The following is an 18,852-nucleotide window of genomic DNA, read 5'->3' on the forward strand; positions in this document are numbered from 1 at the left end:
CTCCTATTAGTGCCATGTAAAAGAATATATTAGGTGACGTAGAATTCATTGCTTGCTCAACTGTCACATTAGGGTTTCGTAATACGACATAGATAGGCAAAGATGGGTGCTTAAATTTGCTTCTTCGGTTTCTGAATATCAGAATCCAAAATTTTCAGAATCCGAGGTAATAATACAGCTGAAGTAACCGAAAATTTTGAAATGCCCACCCTGCTTTGCCAGGCATTGTCCTTGTCTGCGGTTGCAATAGTCGCGAGATGCTCCTACGACGTGGATGATCAGGGACCTAGTCTCTCCACAGCTGTCAAGCTTGGTGTTTGACTGGATCATCAGTTCATCACAAGTTTTTCCATAGACCACGCTAAATCCCTGATTGCATTATAATTCTTCACCATCGGAGCAAAAATTCGCCACACTGGGATTGCGATACGCCACTTGCATCGCCTGACTTCAGCGCATGGCAACAAGTTTTCTACAATCTGTCACATAGAATTGAACAGTTCTGGCAACATTTTCCTCTCGATCAGTGCTATATATACACGCCTCTAGCAAGGAGCCTGATTACCCATGCATACAGAACTAGTCCTATAAGATGGAGATTGTGAGTGCACATACAATGTGCCCGAAAGCAAGCCTACCCACGGCTGCTCTCTCTTTGGACGTGAGGCCGTCGGCAGGAACACGGTGCTCGCGGCAGGGCAAGGTGTGGTGCTCCTCGGCACCGGAGACGCCAGATGCTACACCGCAGCGACGTTCTGCAAACTACAGCCCCAGCTCCTGGGATTACGACGCATTTCTGTCGCTCAAAGGTGGCGACCATGATCTGGTGATTCACAAATTAAACTACTATAGATGTCTAAGCTATCTGCTTTTATTGGTTCTCTACTGGATAAACCAAACTAAAGAAGTCATAGTGTTATTCCATATGGTTTATAACGTTTATTTACTCGACATGATTTAAAACTTTTTTTCGACATAGATGCAGAACTCACACCTATGTACCTTTATCCATATCACTACTGGAAACTCGAATTGTTCTGTGGGTGTTAAATTTTTCTGTGCGTTTTTTCGGTACGCATAGAAAAATTACGATTTTTTCTGTCGGTTCCAAAATATCCCGACAGAAAAATACGAAAACCCACAGAAAAATTGCGTGACAATACACACACGGAAACAATCAACACTCACAGAAAAATGCAATTTATTCTGTCGGTTCTTTAAAAACGCACAGAAAAAAATATGTGCACGCACAGAAAAATCCTAACCCTAACCCGCCGGCCGCCGCGCCCCCAAACACCCTCTCACGCACGCACTAGACCGCGCCCCCTCCCTCACTCTCTCCTTTCAGCGTGCCCCTCCCTCTGTGACTCAGCGCGGGGGCTCCTCCCCTCCCCGAGCAGCGCCGCCACTCCTCCCCTCCTCCCTCTCCCTCTTAATTGACGCGGCGGGCGCGGCCCCTCTCCTCCACCCCCAGATCTGGCTAAATCCATGGTGGGCGCGCCCCCAGGCAGCTGGATCCTGCGCCACCACCTCCACGCCGGCGGCCGCGTGCATCATCATCAACTCCGGCGGTTCTACTCTCCCTCCCTCTCCGGTGGCACGAGGATGAGGCGGGGCCACATCCGGATCCATCGTCGCCGCCGCCGACCGAGCAGATCCGAGCCCTCCCCCTTCTTCTCCCCCGCCGGCACCCCTCCCCTCCCCCTTCTTCTTCCCCGGCGGGTGCCCCTCCCCTCCCCCTTCTTCATCCGGCCGGATCTGGCCCTCCCTCTCCCGGATCCGGCCGGTGGCTGCGGTGGTGGTGGTGGTGGCCGGCGGCGGGGCATGGTGGTGGTGGCGGCCCTCCCCTCCCCCTTCTTCTCCCCCGTCGGCGCCCCTCCCCTCCCCCTTCTTCTTCCCCGGCGGTTGCCCCTCCCCTCCCCCTTCTTCACCTGGCCGGATTCGACCCTCCCTCTCCCGGATCCGACCGGTGGCTGCGGTGGTGGTGGCCGGCGGCGGGGCGTGGTGGTGGCAGCGGCCCTCCCCTCCCCTTTCTTCTCCCCCACCGGTGCCCCTCCGCTCTCCCTTCTTCTTCCCCGACGGGCGCCCCTCCCCTCCCCCTTCTTCTTCCCTGGCGGGTGCCCCTCCCCTCCCCCTTCTTCACCCGGCTGGATCCGGCCCTCCCTTTCTCGGATCCGGCCGGTGGCTGCGGTGGTGGTGGTGGTGGTCGGCGGCGGGGCGTGGTGGTGGTGGCGGCCCTCCCCTCCCCCTTCTTCTCCCCCACCGGCGCCCCTCCCGTCCCCCTTCTTCTCCCCCGCCGGCGCCCCTCCCCTCCCCCTTCTTCTTCCCCGACCGGAGTTCAGCTGCCCTGGTTTCTCAGTTCAGCTGTAATGCATCGTGTGTGGTTCCTCTGACTGGTTGGCAGATAGCTACTATTGAGTAACAAATTTGTGCTATTCTAGAATTCCGAATGCATGTAGTGTTCTATCCATTTGCTTCTACTTCATATATGACTCTAGACAAAGGAAATTAGTATCCATGGTTGATCCTATCTATTTTACCTTGCATCCATTGTAGACACAATCTCACTTTTTGTCAACTTAGTTACAGCTGTTCTGTATTCTTACTAATAACTGGCACTTCTGTACCCATAGATTGGATTCACGCGCACTCAATAGCAAACTAATTTTAAGTGATGCTACAATCTTGGTCAATTCCTCATTTTTCTTCACCTGCAGCTTCTCTATATGTCCTTGTTTTTTCTCAACATTGCTATATCTATATTGACACAAATATCTGCACTACATGGAGACTGTAAAATGTAGTGCAGTGTAAATTGCTTGATGAGATGTCTCTCAAGGTTGTATTGAAAAATCTGGAAGGCTAGCTACTTACACATAGAAACAGCTTTAGGTTTATATAAAAAAATCTTTGTGGTTTAATTTGCATTTGCACATCTAAAATGATTTCGGTGTTACTAGAATGAAATTTAGGTGTGCATACTGCTGCTTGGGTTCTCTATTTTCTTTTTCCTGCTGTATGATGATTCTCAGAAACCTGCAGAATGTAGGTTACTTTTGAGCAGTCTCATTTACAATCGTATCTGAATATAGTAAGATTTTGTGTCATCTCAGCATGATAACAGGAGCAAAGCATGTTTATTTCAGCCAGCCTACATGAACCATGCCAGTTGATTTTCCTATTATACTACTTTTAGAACTAATACTTGGAGCGTAATTGGCAACTGAATTATGCTACCTCTAGAATAAAAGTGTTGTATACATTTAGAATGCTATCTTGGTTATGCTACTTTTAAAACTTTTGCATGCATGGATGCCTTGTTATGTTAGCAATGTTTTTCTTTCTTTTTTCCTTGATTTGAATATGGGGAAATCACATCAGCAGCCCTTCTAAGAATCTGGGGAAATCACATCAGCAGCCTCCTATTGATTTGAATTTATGTTATGTTACCAATATTTTTCTTTCTTTTTTCCTTGATCTTTTCTTACTAGTAGGCTAGTAGTGTAAAGCATTTTGACAGGAAGGACATCTTGTAACCTTGTATGTGCATCAGGTAAACTTAGCAAATACTACCTCCTGTATCACAGTGACATTTTGGTTTTGACCTAAGTTCTAATCTGTGTTCTATGCTTTCTCAAAGTGTATTAAGGTTGCTTGTGTTTACAGCACAAAACATGTGTCTCGAATCAGAACAAGAGCTTAAATGTTTTTTAGCAACATGTTGATAACTTTTGAGATAAAACAGCTAGCATGAAATCCCCTAAATATCGCTAATAAATCAATTAAAAGAAGCTCTCATTGAACAGGTCTTATGCACACTTTCATTATCTTCCAAATGTTCCATCTCAGTTACATATGACTCATGCTTTTCGAAATTGTCTTTCCTATTTCTATAACAGGAGTCAAAGTCAGAAATTCTTCGCAGCCAGTTGCAAGTAAGAACTATTCTTTATGCCCTATTGCATGATGGCTTTTCATCTGTTATTGTTCCTTGCAATCATGTTCGTTCACAGCGATGAAAGTGGGTACTATTAGAGGATATGTGTAGAACTTCAAGTAGAGAGACCTAATCCGTTCATTCCCAACTGAATTCTTGTTTTCATAAATGGCACCTGCACTAGTAAGCCATGAGCATGTGTGTTGTCTGAGCCATCTAGCACCTTTATGGCACAAGTATGCCTCTTGCCAGTTCTGATTCCTACCTGGACAAACCCATGTTCACTTAAAACTAATTATTAATTCCACTGCTCACTTGAACTATTTATTTATTGATTACGACTTAAGTCTGTTATGTTGAAAAAACCCACCTAGAGTTCTTTCTTAGCACCTTGAAATTAAGCCTGTTATATTGAAAAAGCCCACATAGACTGCTTCCATAGCAAACTTGAGATGTTTGATCACCTTTCAGAGTGGTCTTCACATCCTTCTAGTCTGGCCTTTGCATTTCTCTGTTTTGTGCCTTGGGTGATGTCGACATGCATGTCTTGATTCCAGTCGCTGCTTCTCAATTAGCTCCTTTCTTTTTTTTCTGAAATTTATTTATGTTGTAATAATCTTTTAGTTGTCTTATGACATTATTGGTAATCCCTTATCTGATTGCCATAACAGGTTGCTCGAGCAGAGGCTGAACATGCCATTCAACTTAGGCAACGATTTGATGGTGCCGTTGTCGCAAATGGCACATGATCTAGTTCTAGTCTGCTAATGATTACCCCAATAGAACAAACAGCTGCTATGATACAGGGTTCTAGAGTATTCATGTTGAACATGGAGATGACCCGATATCATATCTGTATATATATGATATATGTGCTGATAGATCAGACTGATTCTATTTTTGACATAAGTGTTGACTCCATTCATGATGAACTACTGATTTGTGTATTATTTGAATGAAACCTTGTTGGTCATGCACATAAATTACTGTATGGAAAACATATATTTTAATATGCTGTTGCTACTGTTGTAAAATAATTTTTTTTGTGTGTTTAACTCTTTTTTCCTGTGAGGCTGGCTACATAGAAATATTATTTCTAATCTGGACGAAATGAATTTTTCTATGAGTTCACCTAGACTGACAGAAAAAAATATGTGTTTTTCTATGCGTTTATTTCTTTTTTCTGTGTGGATTAACACATAGAAAAATTAGTTTTAATGTGGGCGAACACAATTTTTCTGTATGTTAGAGACCCACAGAAAAATTGTTTCTGATGGTGAACCCACAGAAAAAATTTGATTTTTCTGTCATTATATTTCTACGTGTATTTTTTTTTCTGACGGTGTTCGTATTTTTCTGTGTGTTTTCGCACACACAGAAAAAACGAGATTCCATTCCAGTAGTGTATGAATGTACGCCTCATACCCGAATGAGCATATTAAAAAAACTGAACCGATAGATATTGAGATTGACAAAACCGCTAGAGTTGCCTCACTATCACGGCCATGCAGCCTGCCACTCTCTTGAAATTGATGAAATTATTACCACATGTGTCTAGTTGTTGACAGACATGTCCGTCTATCACTAAAAGAGTAGAGCCACTAAATTTTGAAATAAGCATAGGAAAAGAAAACGAGCCCATGTTTAGTGGAGAACATAAATTCAAGTGCGCAAATTCCACCACTAGAAATCTAACTAGCTCATCTACACTTAGTTCATTGGACTACTCAAACCTTTCATTAGATTTAGCTTAGATAATTAATTAATTAACATGATTGCAGAAGTAAGTAGTTTAGAATGTACATCATCCTTACATGTACGTAGGATTGCTTGCAACTGAGGAAGACCTTTTTTTATCTCTTATGTGTTTTTTGTACTACAAGCCGATATTACACTTCGTCATGATCGTCAGGTAGGCTCAACACGATTCACTAGAGATGCTACTTCCTTATTATTTTAGTTATTTAATTACTTCATAAATCTCTAAAAATCAGCGGCTATGATTTGTTTAAGCTATTACCTCGTAGTAGGTAATGAGAGTACCGTAGCAAAGCCAATGCATTTTGAGTCATTCCCCCAATAGACTTTATATGTTAACATCGTTGGAGTATTTCTTATAACATATTTGCATCAAGTAGTTTTATTTTCATATTATTCCATTAATAATGGCTTATACGTTATGGTGCAGGGTTTGTCCTTCTAGTTATTATAAGCTGAAGACCAACATAAGAGATATGTTGCTCGAGAAAGCAGAACCATCTTCTAAACTTCAGACCATTGATGTAATGCAACGACTTGGTATCTCTTACCACTTTCAGGATGAGATTAGTAACATCCTGTACTCCATCTCCAATGAGAGTGCTAAAGATCAACATACATATGACAACATTGCTTTCACAGCCTTAAAATTCAGGATACTCAGGGAAAATGGATTCCCAACAACCCTAGGTATATATTACCAAGATTTTGTCAAAGTAATGAATTTTTGTCACATGTAGATGCAGACATATGTTCAGACGTCGTGATATGTATCGAATGGTATTGACATGCTTGACATCATTCACGAAATTTATTAACTAAAACATCAAAGATTTCCTAGAATCTGAAGTGTTCGAATCAATGTTTCATTTTTGTCATTCAATAATCAACTAATTTATTGCAATATTGAAATAATTGGTCACACAATAGAAAAATATAATGTTATTTTGAGACATAAGCGTTACAATTCTACAATGCAAATACATAACTGGATATCTTTTTGGTTAACAAAAAACTAATGGCTACAATTTTATTGTTGCAGGGCCATCGGGCTACCAAAATTAACTGGATCACCAAGACACCAAGACAGGAGGATGCAAACACACTTCTTTTGCTACATGAGGGCCTCATATCTAGCATTTGGAGATGAAGAAATATTGGATATAGCAAGGACATATTCAGCTAAAGCAATTAAAGAACTTATGCCGTCCATGCTGCCACACTTCAGGGAGAGTGTGGCGCATGCTTTAGAACTTCCACTGCACTAGAGAGCTCCAAGACTAGGCCCTGTTCGCTTGTCTTATGAGCCGTACTATTTTAGCAAACGAATAATATTTTTCTCTCACAACAAATCAGCGAACAATACTTTCAGCCATGACTTTTCAGCAAAGCGAACAGGGCCTAGAAACAAGGTGGTTCATGGATTACTATGCTAGAGACATTTACATGTGCCCATTGCTCCTCCAGTTTGCTAAACTAGACTTCAACAGGTTCAAGATGGGCATCAGAAAGATCTTGCAGCGGTAACATGGTAAGCTTGAAGCAAACTTATAAACTTTACTTCCTGCCACATGCATTGTTTAATTTGCAGCCTAAAAGAAAAAATGTTTTTCAACACTCTTAGGTGGTGGAGGAACATTGGCTTGGTGAAAAGCTGCCATTTGCAAGGGATCGTCTGATGGAGTGCTTCCATAATGCAAATGGAATTGTTTGGGATCCGAAGCTTGGACCATGTCATCAGATGCTTGCTAAAGTTTCCAATCTAATTGTTTACTTGGATGATGTTTATGATGTGTCGGTGTTCGGACCACCGACGAACAAATTTGTATTTGCACATCTGGCTCGGATGATGTGCTTAGAGGACACGAGGTTTATACTGGTTCGGGCAGAAAGTCCCTACGTCCAGTTCGTCGCTACTGCTCGTGTTACTAGCACTAAAAGTTTGTAGTAGGGGTTATAAACAGGCGAGAGAGGGAGAGGATCGCAAGTCTCTGGTGAAAGGAATGAATGGGTACTGAGAGCTCGATCGCTGCTCAGTCATGTGCTCGTATCGTGCTCTTGTGTTTTTATCTTGTGGTTCGGTCTTGTGCGAATCTGGATCGATCGGGTCCCCTTCATGGGGCGCCCTGCTTTCCCTTTTATAGGCCAAGAGAAAGCATGGGTTATAGCAGAGGAAAAGGAGAAGAACTAAAGAGAGGAAGGCTTGCGGGATCACTGGGTCCTTCTTCTCCTTCATGCGGGTCCTACCAATCCTGTAGATATCAACATGGACGGCTCCACGTCGCGGCCCTGTCCGTCACTAGTGCCATGCGTAGGCGTCATCTACTAGTCATGGCGTTCCATCCCGTCTCGGTGGACGTCGTGGTGAACTGACGCGCCTGTCAGCGTTCGTACGAGGGTTAGGCAGAACAACACTAGTATGTCCGACGTTGTTCTTGATGTGAATCCTCAAGTATGGCCCGTCATGGCCTCGGGTTACATCGAGTCATGCCCGTCTCTTCCCTGGTGTCAGAGTTTTGACCCAGGCCTATACGCCTAGACCTAGAGTGGTTGGTGGCAATATGGGTCCCCGTCGGGCGAGATAGAGCCCACGACCCTTGGGGGTCAGGCGAGGCGGAGCCCATGGCCTTGGGGTTGAGTGAGGTGGAGCCCGTGGCCTTGGGGTCAGACAAGATGGAGCCCCCGACCCAGAGGTCGGGCGAGACGGGCCCCTAACCTAGATGTCGGGCGAGGTAGAGCCCGCCCCTAGAGTTTGGGCGAGGCGGAGCCCACGCACCTGGGGGTCGGTTGGAGCTGCAGTCACGCTCTTGACTGCTCGGATGAATCAATGTTGATGACCATTAGCTCCTCCTCTTCGGGTACCCTAGTATTGGTCCCCGATAGTAGCCCCCAAGCCTGTGGAGGAGTAGAATACTCCTTCGGTGGCTTTTCCGAATAGGAGGACTTTGAGGGCCTTGGCCTTCTTTTGTCACCCACAACGTGTCCTGGGGACAACGATTCCCTTTCATCGTGATTGGACCCCTCGGCAGGATAGCCATGAGATTTGGTGTGTCAGAAAAGGTCTTTCCTGATTCTGAGCCCTATGGGGGTCTATCGTTCTGCGACCGTGCGTTCGGTGTCCTTGTGAGTCCAACATTCCTCAAGCCCCCGCCCGTAGTAGGGGTTAGGTGGAGGGTTGGCTCATCTTTGTGATCGTCTTCCCTCAAGCGTTTTTTTTCTAATAAAAATAGAGGGGCTGAGTGGTGCCATGATTTTCCTCTATGGATAAATCATGGTGCTCGGTGAGCTGTTAACGGGCTAGTCTGAGTGGGGCCCCGGCATCCCGTTCGCGAGGGTCTAGCTCGGTTCAGCTGGTGACCGACTCCAGATTCTCAGCGGTCAATCCATATAGTTCTTGGGTCTGTTCGACCAGTCCCAAGGGCTCTCTGCCTTTTTTTAAGGAAAAACCATGGATCGTATCCAGCCGAGACTCGAACATGGGCAGGGATGCCCGCGGTGCTCGTGTGCTCGGTTACTGGCCGCTAGCGGGCCCATCCCTTTGCAACCCTTAGTCTAAAGGTGCCTGGAGCGGTTGTCAAACCTATCGGTGGGCCAACCTTTAAACTCCTGGGCCTAGATGGGGTGTAGGAGTGTTTTCAGTTATGTATCCCTCTTACCTGTGATAGGTTGTGGCCCGTTCAGGGAGGTGAAATGTCCGGCGCATTTTTCAAGGGGGTGGCCATAGGTTGCGTGCGCATGCCCCACGATGAGATGTGGTGACAGGTCATGGTAGGCACGGAGATTTAGGTGGGTGGTTGGTTTCCTCACACCTATCGCCCCTCCGCAGCCACGCCGCTGCCACCAACGCTTAGGTTTCCTGCCTCTACATCTCCACCACCGTTGAGCTCACATCCATCTACCCCCACCTCTAATGGATCCGTGGTGCCGTTTCGACATCACCTTCCCATGCATGGAGGGCCTTGTCCGTCGTGGTCTTCTCCGCATGCGGACCTCAGCCGAGGAGTGGTTGCTACCTGGCAACGAGAATTCACCGTCGCCGCCTAACGGCTATGTGGTGTCGTTCGCCCGCTTCGACGAGCATGGGCTCATGACCCCCGCCCACAAATTCCTTCGAGGGCTGCTGTACTTCTACAAGATTGAGCTGTAGCATCTCAATCCCAACGAGATCCAACACATGGCGGCATTCATCCCGCTGTGCAAAGGATTCCTGGGGATTAGCCCCCACTTCGACTTGTGGAGGTATTTCTTCACCATCAACCTCTAGAAGAATAGGGAGAAGGGCCGTAGGTAGGAGCTGCACATGCCGATGGGGTGCGCCAGCATCCAACTTCGGAACAATCGGGTTGGCGAGTACTCGTCCATGCGGCTCTCGATGTCCAACAAGGGGTGGCACTCACAGTGGTTCTACCACAAGAATAACACTACTGCCCCTCTACCGGAGTTCACCGGGTGCCTGATCGAAGAGGCCCTAGAGTAGTGGAGGAAGTGGGGCGTCCGAGAGAAGGACAAGAAGAAGATCTGAGACCACATCGCCACCATCCTTATCCTAAAGGAGAACATCCTAAAAGGGTCAGGCGTCATTGGGGCCTACCACACGAGGAGGGTGGCGTCATTGATGACACGCACGCTCCCGCTATATGCGGTGGCGGCTGAGGCGTCATTTGACGGAACGGCGCTCACCGAGGGAACGCTCCCCAACTCTACGATCACACAATGTATCAAGGAGGCGATGGAGCCTTTGTGGGACGATGCGAGTGCTGCCCTCAAATTTGTCTACCCGATGCCGTAGCATCCTCCGATGTGGCCAGAGCCAGGCTGCATTGTCTTCGTAAGTTTCCTTTTCTCTTGCCTTCTCTTCAATTGATTTTCTAACCCCGTGAGACTAACTTTGAGAGGGGCAGGACCAGTCGAGGGACCTCATCCTCATGGATCACCTAGCGCCGCTGCTGAGGGATTCTGTCATGAGGGTGGTGAATTGCGTTGAGGGTGAGCGGCTAAGGAAGGCAAAGGAGGACGAGAAGAGGAATAAGCAACAGAAGCTGTAGGCATGGGAACGAGGGCAGGACACTAACAATGATGATGATGGTGATAACAATGAGGTGTTGTAGGAAGAAGAAATGGTAGCCGACGATATCGAGTGGGACAACCTAGAGAACGAGGATGCATTGATAGGCATCGGTTCGTCCTTGTAGGCGTTGGGACCCTTCCTATTTCATGGAGGGGAGGGTATGTCTAGGGAGCCAATGGAGGTAGGTCGTACCATTGGCCTACCCTAGGAGCCAACAGAGGTAGGCAGCTCTATCGTTGCACCCAAGGTGTTAGCGGAGGCGGGTGGCTCCGCCATCACGCCCTAAGAGCCAAGGGGAGCGGGGCATTCTGCCAATGTGCCATAGGAGCTACCAGGGGCGAGCCTCTCTACCTAGGAGCAGGGGCAGGCTTGAAATGGCCTTGTTCCGATTAGGCGAAGTAAGGGTCAGGGGGTTCATCCCCCAAACGCATCTGCCTCGCGATGGCGCTGAGGTGAGTTATCAATTCCTCTGTTTTTTTCCTATTTTAGTCGAATTTCATCGTGACTTATGTTTTTCATCCTTTATAGTGTCGGTAGGCAGCAGAATCCTTTGGCGCTACTGCTGAAGAAGAGCATCGCCCTCCAATCGGGGTGGTGGCCATCAGCTGGTGTCACGCCCTTTTCGGGCGGGAGCGGCGCCAGTGTGACTGCATCGCTGGTCGGTCAAGCGTTGCCCATAGTGGTGCCTGTGCCCTCGGTGGGACGGGCGAACGCGGGCAAGGGGCACCTTCGGAGTTCACAAAGCAGCCAGAGACGGCCGCGATACCGTTGCCGATGGCGGGGTAGACAGGGCCACCAACCGCGCTCATGGCATCAACCGTGGCGGGCACAACGCAGCTGGTTGTGACCCTGCTGACGCAGGTGGAGGTGGCAGCAGCCATGATAGATGGGTCACAGCCATGCGCAACCACAACATCACCTGAGGCATCAGCACGACCCATGCCATCAGGGGACCAAGCCATGGCGCCTGGAGTGGGCTAGATAGAGGGGGACGTGACTGAGGGGTCCTCAGGAGTTGTGGTGCTATGAGAGGGGATCGTGTTTGCACCATTGACCCCTTTCATCACTGGACGGGGCTTCCCGGTGCGGACATCATGGCAAGGGGGTCAGCGGTGCTTGGGGCCGACGGGGAGTCATCCTTGACCCTGACGTCAGCAGGCAGCGGCTCGCCCATGTGGGGTGAACCCTTATTCTAGTGGATGGATCCACAGGATCTGGCGTTGACGCTTTTTACCCTTGACGATGCCACAGAGAGCATGGAGTAGGAGAGCCTCGACGTAGGGATCGTGTCCATGCTCGAGGCCCTAGACTATGCCACGGGCACATTGCGCGATGTTGTTGTTCCCTCTGGCTGGGTATTGCTTTGTCCTGCTTCTTTCCCTTTTCTTCCTCTATATACTTTTTGTATCCTGACCATCATCTCCCTATAGTCCCTTATAGGTCATAGCCAGGGGAAATCTCGGTTCCTTGATCAACACAAGGAAGCCTAGGACCGCCTTGTCGAGGTGGTGAGGCTACGTGGGGAGGTGACAGCTCAGCTGATTGCACCTAGTAGAGGGTGGTCGAGCTAACTCCCCTCGCCGAGGAGGCGGCCAATCTTCGATCGTGGGTGGCCGAGGCCCGTCAGTATGCTAATAAGGCCGAGAAGGCATTCAAGGCCCTGTCGGTGAGGTTGTGGAAGGATGACAAAGAAGCTACCGAGGTCAGGAAGGAGCGGGATGAGTTGCTCCAGAAGGACGCTAAAACCCACCAGTGGATCCTTGAGCTTCTAGGTGAGGTTGAGAAAGAAAGGGATCTAAAGCTAGGGGCCAAGGATAAGCTCGTGGCCCTAGAGAAAAGGGCGAGCCTGGATGCCACGGCGGTCGCTCTGTTGCGCAAGGAGCAGGATGAGCTAATCCAAACCATGGAGAGGCTCTGCTCAGAATGCGGCATGGCTCTTGAGGAGTGTGACTAGGCTTTTTGAGAGCGTGACCAAGCCTTCCAAGAGCGCGATGACGTGCAACAGAAGGTCGTCTCCCTCTAGCCGAGCTCGAAAGGGAGACGACCCAGAAGCTAGTGGCCGAGAGCATTTCTACCAGGCTAGATGTGGATCTCACCGAGGAAAGGAGAAATCTTTAAGTGAAGAGTGATGAGCTTGGTATCCTGAGCACCATCCTCGGAGTGGTCTACGATGACCTTGAGGTGGTGCAGTCGGAGGAGACCAGCTCGCTCGCAGCTCGTGCCATTGAGATCATGGCTCGGGTGTGCCAGCTTGAGAGGAATGACCTTCATGCTGGGGTTAATCAGTCATTTGCAATTGCTCATTCTCATTATGGGGATAGCATTGATTTGGAGGTGATGAGCCACGACTACGCGCCTGGTTATGAAGTCCACAAGCTAGAGGAGATAGAAATGGCGGTGGCTCCCCTTTCGCAGGACTTGGCGGATAGGATAGAAGGCATAGTTCTTCCCTAGAGGGGCTAGTTAGTTAAATAGGTCGGATGATCATTTTTTGTAATAAGCAGACAAGTTTCGACCCTTATGTTTTGTTTGAACAAGTCTGTTCTTTTGTTTTGTTTGAATAAGTCTGTTCTTTCTCCCTTTTTATGTGTAAAAAAGGGGTTAATGCGTTCTGACCCTTCCTATTGCTAGGACCATTGAGCTCAAGGTGTGGGCAGGAAACTCTGGTCACACTGGTAAGCAAGAGTGCCGTAGCCGATGGGGCGTAGATTTCTTGCGGTCCGACCAGTTTTTCTTGGCGTTCGTTTCCGCAAAACCTTGCCTCTAGGTTTTTAACATAAAAAAGGGTTGGGTATGGTGACTGTTTAAGAAAGGGTATGTGTATACCCTTATCAACCCCTGAGTGAGACCCAACCACTTTCCATTGCCAAGGTCGGGTTTCACTAAAGATCGAGGAGACGATAGCAAAACTGGTAGGGGAAAGCGTTTTTTGTTTTAGAAACATCATTCTTAGCTTTCATAAGCACCCCCTCCCTAGGACCTGAGCCATCGTTCTGTGATCGCGCATTCAGTCTCTTTGTGAGTCCAACTTTCCTCGAGCCCCCGCGCATAGTGGGGGTCCGGTCGAGGGTCGGCTCATCTTTGTGGTTGTCACCCCATCCATGGTTTCCGCAACCAGAGGGGTTAAGCTAACATCACTTGCCTCGATGGCTTGAGTGACGCACTTGGTTAGCTCGCGAACGGGCATGTCAGAGTGGAATATGGGTCCATCGTTCGTAATGGGGTTGGCATAGACCTCATGTGGCATTCCACTGCTCCTTAACCCGCCTCCCACCAGATGCCCGAGTCATTCTAGAGACCGACTCAGGTGGCCTACTGGCCTTCCCTTGATAGAGATTTTGTGGGTATGGCTCAAGGTTAGGATCGAACAAGAAGGTTGAGATGACCCTATCTGCTTTTGAGTGGGTTGGGCAAGGGCCGTTGGGGCTCATCTGCGTTTTCTTCCCTGGCTCTATTCGATGCGAGGCGGCCTTAAGCCCTTCGTGGGCTAGCCTTCGAACTTCGGTCGGTCGGATTCCCGAGTTGGGGTCGGGTGGATCGAGCCCCCGAGCCCCGTTGGGCTCAGTAGGGGTCGGCCGAGTTTTTTGTATCACCCCGTCCACGATTTCTGGAACCGGAGGGGTTGTGCTAATGACACTTGCCTCGATGGCTTGAGTGTTGCGCTCGGTGAGCTCACTAACGGGCATGTCTGAGTGGAATCCGGGTCCATCATTTATGACGGGGTCGGCATAGCCCTCATGTGGCATTCCACTGCTCCTTAACCCGCCTCCCGGTAGATGCCTGAGTCATTTCAGAGACTGACTCAGGTGGCCCATAGGCCTGCCCTCGATGGAGATTCTGTGGGCTTGGCTCGAGGTTAGGATCGAACAAGAAGGTCAAGATGACCCTATCCGCTTCTGAGCGGGTCGAGCAAGGGCCGCTGGGGCTCATCTGTGTTTTCTTCCCTGGCTCTGTTTGATGCGAGGCGGCCTTGAGCCCTTCGTGGGCCGGCCTTCGAACCTCGGTTGGTCACCGCTCATATCGAGTGAGACGACTACCGCATCATGATGCTACGTGAAGCGTTGTGATGCAATAATTGCATATGCGATGCTTGGATGTATGGGAATGGACGAATGAATGCTCACGCACTAGAAAAGTAAAGTGGGGTTTGGTAAAGTACGCCCGACGCTGTTCTTGATGTGAATCCTCAGGTATGGCCCGTCATGGCGTCGGGTTACATCGAGTCATGCCCGTCTCTTCCCTGGTGTTAGAGTTTTGACCCAGGCCCATGCGCCTGGACTTGGAGTGGCTGGCGGCGATATGGGTCCCCGTCTGGCAAGATAGAGCCCATGACCCTTGGAGGTCGGGTGAGGCGGAGCCCGCGGCCTCAGGGTCGGACGAGATGGAGCCTCCAACCCAGAGGTCGGGCGAGGTGGAGCCCGTGGACCTGGGGGTCGGTTGGAGCTGTAGTCGCGCTCTTGACTGCTCGGATGAATCAATGTTGATGACCATTAGTTCCTCCTCTTCGGGTACCCTAGTATTGGTCCCCGACATGATGTGTATGGAACCATAGATGAACTTGTACTCTTCACAAATGCAATTGCAATGTGAGCAGATTTGAAATAGAAGAAGCATGTATTCAATTAACAACTCTGAACTCTTGCATTGCCCAGAAGAACCGTAAACATTTGCAAAGAAAACAATTTCTTAATAAAGTTCTATAAATACCATTAGATTCTCATCATTGGCCAGGTCTTATCTCATCTCATAGAAGGTGACTCTTTAATTTTGCATTCAAATGTATTCAGGTGGGATGCAATACCAAATGAGACACTCCCAGAGTACATGAAATCACTTTATTCTGTTATATATCACACATCAAATGAAGTTGCTGAACATGCTTTGAAGGAACATGGTTGTAGTATTCATTATCATCTACAACAATCGGTGAACTACCCTCAAATTAAGCCACCATTATTTATGATTAACTAATGTATTGTTCTATCATTTGACTGGTAAGTTATCACTACTCTAGAATTGGACATCACTGTCGGTTCGTGGCTTGAACCGACAGTGATATGCTGTAAGAAAAATTCATATGTTTCTCATATGATGTCCGATAAAGACGAACTTTATATCAAAGTTGTAGTACTCGACGAGATCTACAACTTTGTAGTTCAAACTTTTTTAATTTAAGATCATTTGGATATCTAAATATTTTCATTTGAAATCATCTATCTAACAAAAATTACGTTTGATTTCTAAAATTTAAAATTTGAATTTTTTCAAACGACCTCAGATAGAGAAACGCCCAAAACAAAAGTTATAGATCTCGACAAGTTATGCAACTTTGACTTTTTCATTTAAAATCATTTACTACTTCAAAATACTGTTTCCAATTAAATTTTAAAATTGTTGAACAACTCTGATTTCTCTTTTTAATATCTGGCTAAAGTTTGTAACTAGTCTTTCTCCCTCGTACTAACTTCAAATTTGATGATTTTTTTCCTAAAAATTTCTAAAATCATGCTCTATCAATTTATTGTTTTCTTATCGCTATTATTTTATCCATCTTTTCATGTGACTATGTTTTATCTATTTGAATTTTGAATTTAAAAAATAGCAACTTTCAACGGTATTTTGGAACACTAAATGATTTCAGCTGAAAAAGTCATGAACATAGAAGTTGTAGAACTTATCAAGATCTATAAGTTTTATTTTAGTCATTTCTTCATCTAATAAAGTGGAAGTAACATTGTTCATAAATGTTAAGAACCTATAAGATTGATATGTAACATTTGTGAACAATGTTACTACCGCTATGTCGGACGAATAAATGATCAAATGACCAAAATAAAAGTTGTAGATCTCAGAAAGTTATGAAACTCTGTAGTTGACAACTTTTTAATTGAAAATCATCTTGTCAAGGAAAACTACGCTTGAATTTCTAAAATTCGAAATTTGAATTTTATAAATGACCTTGGATGGAGAAACTACCAAAATGAAAGTTGTAGATCCCAAAAAGTTATGAAACTTTGTAGTTGACAACTTTTTGATTTGAATTCATCTTATCAAGGAAAATTACGTTTGAATTTCCAAAAATTTGAAATTTGAATTTTTTAAATGAGCTCGGATGGACAAACAACAAAAAAAAAAGTTGTAGATCTCAAAAAGTTATGAAACTTTGTAGTTGACAATTTTATGATTTGAAATCATCTTGTCTTGGAAAACTACGTTTGAATTTTTTAAATTTGAAATTCAAATTTTGTAAATGACCTCGGATGGAGAAACTATCAAAATGAAAGTTGTAGATCTCGAAAAGTTATAAAACTTCATAGTTGGCAACTTTTTCATTTGAATTCGTTTAAGGTCCCAAATACCCATTTCAAAATCAGATAAACATAAAATGGCTAGGACGAAAATCTCATTTGGACACAAACAACTTGCTTGCAGGTGGAGTGGTTAGGGGCTGAAGATGCGAAGCAAGAGGTCAGGGGTTCGAGTGGTGGTGGCCGCAAAGAGCGCGTTTTTCGCACGAAAAATCGCGTGACTTGTGACTGTCTAGTGGGGCCTCTCCCAGAATTTTTTTTTTGGATTTCCTGAAAACCACATCACTGTCGGTTCATAAGAACCGGTAGTGATGTCAATCCCACATCACTGCCGGTATGCCACCGCTAGTTCAAAATCCAGTAATGAAGGAGTTTTTTGAACCGCCGGATCACTGCTGGTATGCCACCGCCAGTTCAAAATCCTGCAGTGAAGGGTTTTTTTGAACCGCCGGTGATGTCAAAATCTGGGGTAGTGTATTCTCATTTAACAGTGCCTGACATCTGCATGGCATTTTTGGTGGAGGCAAAATGACACCATGGAAACTGTTCAAGCATGCAAAAGTATCTGGAGAATGCATGGGTGTCATCCTCTGCACCATTGTTGCTGTTACATGCCTTCTCAATGCTCGATTCAGTTGTCAACATGAACACAATATCCCAAATGCGAACGACACACAGATTAGTTCAACATGTTTCTTTAATTTTGCGTCTCTGTAATGACTCTGCAATACACATAGTAAGCACCTTAGTTTTTTCCCCTCCTTGTTACTTAAACTTTTGAAAGTTGTTTTCTCATATATATATGCTACATATGGAATACTAGGATGAGTTGCAGAGAGGAGATGCCCCATCTTTCATAGCTATACACATGGCCGAGAATGGTGGTAACGAGGATGATTCTCGTAAGGCCATGCAAGATCTTATCTTGAAGTCATGGAATGTAATCAATGAGGAGGCATTTGATAGTCGTCAATATTCTACACCCTTTAACAAAGCTTGTGTTAACTTGGCTCGCATCTCACATTGTGTTTATCAAGGTGGAGATGGTTTTGGTACACCAAATGATCTAAAGAAGAAGCAAATTAGAGATTTGTTCTTGGATTCTGTCCATATAAGAAAGAACCACTAAAACAGACATATTTCTTGAGAATATGAGTGGAATATTTTGCTGGTAGTATATTTCCATGTTCTGAAAAATATTTTTAAGAAATATGTGGTGGGCTCGTTACCATGACAATTAATTAGAATGTCAATATATGGGTTCCGTTGGCCAAATAGTCATGACATTAAAGTTTTATCGACTCACGCCCTACGTCCAGCAATTTTGGAGTTAAAATGAATTATCAATGAATTTTACAAGATCATACGTGCACATTAAGGTGTTGAAAGTGTTGATTGTGTCCGCACTTGCCTCGTTCCTCCACGATCTCCTGAGAACAGCTACTTCCAGGCATTTGATGCCACCAACATAATCATCATGCTGCGGTTCATCGACCCGTTGTGGTGCCTGAAGAGGTGCTTCCTGATTGGATTAGACGCCCTCCTAGCACAGAGCATCAAGCTCATGGACGAGTTCACCTACATCGTGATCCACCGGAGGAAAGCTGAGATCGTCGAGGTCTGGCCAGCAGCAAACAGGATAAGGTAGTCATTTCGTCTTGATCATCTTTGTTGGGATGGAGATAAAATATTGTGTGTGCATGACCACTTATTATATATGTTAGGGTAAATTAAATGAGCAGACGAAGCACGACATCCTGTCATGGTTCATCGAGCTAGGC

At 46.3% G+C, this 18,852-nt stretch overlaps 1 pseudogene; it reads left to right on the plus strand.

Annotated features, from left to right (window-relative positions):
- Positions 1-592: 592 nt before the first annotated feature.
- Positions 593-18,200, plus strand: LOC136495571 (terpene synthase 10-like; annotated as a pseudogene).
- The last annotated feature ends 652 nt before the right edge of the window (positions 18,201-18,852 follow it).

This window comes from Miscanthus floridulus, chromosome 12 (assembly GCF_019320115.1).
Source record: "Miscanthus floridulus cultivar M001 chromosome 12, ASM1932011v1, whole genome shotgun sequence".
NCBI lineage: Eukaryota > Viridiplantae > Streptophyta > Magnoliopsida > Poales > Poaceae > Miscanthus > Miscanthus floridulus.